The sequence below is a fragment of the Micromesistius poutassou genome, assembly GCF_964030765.1.
Source record: "Micromesistius poutassou genome assembly, chromosome: 19".
Lineage (NCBI taxonomy): Eukaryota > Metazoa > Chordata > Actinopteri > Gadiformes > Gadidae > Micromesistius > Micromesistius poutassou.
Genome location: NC_140289.1, coordinates 12409235 through 12413887, shown reverse-complemented (window position 1 = coordinate 12413887; position 4653 = coordinate 12409235).

Genomic DNA, 4653 nt, shown 5'->3' with positions numbered 1-4653 from the left:
GACGTTCTAGACTCCGCCGTAAGACATCTAGTGTTCTATATATATCTATGGAAAAACCGCCCAATCTTGTACTTTGGGTGCTTGCATTGAGTAAACTTTTTTTTACCGTGGTGGGTTGAGAGCACTTGTCAATCAACGTTACCATTCTAGCTAACATGAACACGTGTCAGATATGTAAGTTTTAGCGCAAGTTCTACCAGGAGGACTCAGACTCTGGCGCGCTACTCCCTCATTGGTTAATTGCTTTACCAATCACCAGCCTGCACCTACTATTTAACAGCTGTCTAACACACCTCTTCCGCTGCGCAGGTATTTCATTCGACGCAAGTCACCGCGTTACCTCGGCAGCTCATAATGTCAACACGCTCTCATCTTGAGTTCGGTTTTTCCCAATCCGATGACGATGTCATCCCACAGTCTCCCGACATTGTGCGCAGGAGTTCTAGGATCCAGCTCAAATCAGTTTCCTGGGCATCCTGGCCAACGTGCAAATTACTCGAACTACTAAATCAACAAGGCGTCCCGGTCGAAGCTGGGCTATCAAGGGAGGAGATCCTTCACGTAGCCTCTGCATCGCTGGCGAACTCTCAACTCCCACCTCCTCCGGACGCACTTCCCTCCCCATTGTCTGTTCCAGACGCCGCTGCCACCGCAGCCGCCACCGCTCATGCTGCCGCTGCTGCTGCTGCTGCCACCACGGCTAAAAGTAAAAAGCCTGGTAGGAAACGTACCATGACTCCTTCAACTCCTGGCCCGACCAAACGCATGAGAAAGAAAGCTCATGTTCCAGAACCCCGGGATCCGCAATCCACCGTCCCACAGGTCCTCATTTCGGACATGGTGCAAGTCCTCCAATCCCTCAGCGAGTCAGTCAAAAGCCTCGACACGAGAATGAGTGTCATCGAGAAACCACTCTCAACCCAAGGAAGACCTCAAGCTCCCAACGCGGCGGTGGCAGGCGTCACGGCGCCCTCCCATCTCCTGCCCGAGTTCTACACAGCGGTACCATCGACCTCGGCTTTCTCCGCTATCACGGCGGATGCACCAGCCACGGGGACCGTCTTCCGGCCAGCTGTTGCCTCCGCGGCAGCCGCCCCAGCTCCAATATCCTTTTCACTATCTTCAGCTATACCAGTCCAGTATCCGGGTAGGACATTTATTACGCCCGCCGCTGCAAACATTACCCAGCATAAGAAAAACAATATCCTTCAGGGGAAAGACATTCATTTAGCCGGGTTATTGCTACCTTCACCCGCGGTCGAGCGCAAATGGGTTGATTGCGGCGATGTGTCTGTCCTTTTAAAGACTAGTGATACCAGGATTACGCGCAACCTGTCCTTCGGTGAGTTTGTTATCATGTTCGGCATCTACAGAGACATTTTGTGCCAAGTTTACCCGGAAAGAAGGGTCGAACTGGACGCTTACCTCGCCATCATTGCTGAACTACACCAGCGCTATGGGGGAACGTTGTTTTACGAGTACCATAAAGCGTTTTCGGCCAAGTCAGCCCAGTGTATCATCACGGCAAATATCAGACTAGACTGGTCCGTTATGGACACCGAGCTGCTGCTCCGTCATTTCGGTGGGTTTAAGGCCATAGCGTGCGCCGTCTGTAATTCCCATGGTCATGCAACCGTGCTCTGCCCTATAACTGGAACTACCTCGCTCTACCTCGTTCCTGCCCATGTCGCTGAACACGTAAGCCGTCAACAAGATCGACTTGGCCGGGCTATTGTTCAATTTAACGGGTTACAAATTTGTAACAATTTCAACGAATCTGTCTGCTCTTATCCTAATTGCAAATTCTCTCATATCTGCAGTATTTGTAAGATCCCACACCCAAAATCCACTTGCCCCCGCCGTCAAAGGCCGGCAAACAAAGGGATGGTCCCTCTCTACAAGAGATTCTAAAAATCCATCCCTCTACCCCTATTAACATGCTGTTATGTTATTTTTAATCCAGGAAAGGCCACCGAGACAGGATTGTTTTAACTCACTTTATTTGGTAAAGGTTTTGGTCTATTGTCTATCGTCTATGAAACAAAAGGAGAGGAATGGTATATAACACGCGTGGAGCGTCTCTAAGCTTTATATCTAGGATACGCTACCCAAGAGATTCTGGCTCGCTACCGCAATGCTGTTGCTTTTTATAAACAGGTGAAGGTAGACTTCTTCTACCTCGCTAAAAACTTGCTCACTTCATCTGTGCGTCCGTTGTTGTCCCCTATGTGTAAATGTTGCAACTTTGTTAAATGTGCTCAGTGCTGCCCTCTGTGGTTATGTGAGAGTATTGCCTCCTAATTGTTGTATGTGCTCAGTGCTGCCCTCTGTGGTTATGTGAGAGTATTACCTCCTAATTGTTGTATGTGCTCAGTGCTGCCCTCTGTGGTTATGTGAGAGTATTACCTCCTAATTGTTGTATGTGCTCAGTGCTGCCCTCTGTGGTTATGTGAGAGTATTACCTCCTAATTGTTAAATGTGCTCAGTGCTACCCTCTGTGGTTATGTGAGAGTATTACCTCCTAACTATGTGCTTGGTGCTGTTCCATGTGGCTATGTGAGAATATTACAGCTAAAATGTGTCACAAGAGAATATTACAGCTAAAATATGTCACAGTTCCTACATTATCTAAATTTCTATTATTTCATCCAGACCCCTGTTTTGTGAACCACCTCATTACGGGCCTTTCACAAGGGTTTCGGGTGGGAGTCCTCTCTTTGTCTTCAAATTATGTGGCTAAAAAACCTCCAATCAGCTCTGGCGGAACTCTCCTTCTCTTCAAGACATTTTTCTGTTGTTATTGTTATTTATGTACAATTATTGACCACGTCGGTGGTCAACTAAACACTCAAGGTTCACTCGTAGCAACTCCGGTGAGTGCATAGACCACGTCGGTGGTTTACTTCTAAACACTCTAGGTTGCTCGTAGCAACCCCGGTGAGTGCATAGACCACGTTGGTGGTTTATTTCCAAACACTTTAGGTTGCTCGTAGTAACCCAGGTGAGTGCATAGACCACGTCGGTGGCTCAACACTCAAGGTTCGCCTGCAGCAACCCCAGCGGGCGTACTAACTCCACCGTTTATGCCGGTGGTTTTCTTTTTTTTAAACTCAACTGTGTTTTTATGTGTAATATGATCGTTTCTAATTATGTGTTGTGCATTGGGTGCATTGTTTATCTATCTAGGTGGGGTCCTTGCCCCTTCTCTACGGCGGGTATGTATCATCTCATTGTTTATTTTTGTCTTATCCCATTTATTTTGGGGTAGGCTCCGCCCCTGCCAGTCCTGACAGGTCATGCCGAGTTATCACTTACTCTTAATGTTAATTCCCATGGGGTTATTTCCTCTCTTTGGGGAAGGCTCCGCCCCTGCCAGTCCTGGTAGGACACGTCGAGTCCACACGCCAACCAGGGTCCATGACGGGGCTTACGCCAAAGACTCTTCATGCTAAGTTTTTTTCTATCATGTCGTTGTAATAAATCATTATTTTTATTTCGTGTGAATGAGTCTTTATGGGAGAACTAGAAGGATGGAGGAAGACCTTCTAGAGTTTGAGACTTGGAAAAGTCCCAGAAGAGGACATGCTTGGTATATTTCCATCGAGATAACACGGAGCAATCTCTTAATATATGTCTTTCTTATTTGAAAACCATGTCTAGAGCCGAACCCTGAATTGACAGGTTTATATTTTAGGCAGTATTTCTCGGAAAAATACCTCCCAGGTTGTTTTTTTTTACCCCACAGATAGAAAATTCACACCACATAGTTTTTTCACACCTTGGTTTTATTTTCTTGTGTATTTATTTTCTCAAATCCGATATAGCATCGATTTTTATTGTAACTTCTATGCAGGTCCCTCAAGGGGGTCTGTACTACGAGAGTATAAATAAGAGGGAACATCATTCCAATGTTGTAAACTGGTCGAGGAGTGATTTGACCTATGATGTATGCTCTGCCTGAACATTTTTATAAAACATCCACTCGACACATTAGACGGACTAACATATCCAGAATATTGTGAAAATAATTGTATTTTATCATATTTGTTAAAATTTGAATTGCTGTTTATTGTGAGTGCAGATACTCACGGTAGTTTGCCCTAATTCATTTTAGAAAATGGCAATATCAAAGTAAAAACGATATGCTAACCTATTACAATTACATCTAAATTATTATTGAAAGGTTAACATTTGAATAATATGTAGGCCTACAGGCCAATTAAACAATTTAGTGCAAAGTCAAATAAGGGGAGGCAATGAATTATATTGTCGTTCAATATTTCAAATACATGATATTAAAATACATTTTATTTACAGCTATTCTTCATAAACCGTCACATCTCCTTTCTAAACGAATGTAGAGCTTTAGATGGCAATTTAAAGCCCAGTTTTCCATTTTTTTAATGGAGGTCAGTATAGGAGGTTCAAATGTTCTTTTGTTCTGTTTGCAAATGCAATGAGCTTGTAGGCCTAGCTCCTACTCAGCCTGTCAACAGTATAGACACATAGTGCGAGCACCACTTCCAGTAGATGGATTGACAGTGGAAAGCCACATTATCTTACATCAGTTAATAAAAACAATTAAAGGTAAAGGATCAAAACATTGAAGTAGTTTAATTTAAATGTATTTATTACCTCCAGTAAATTGTTTCC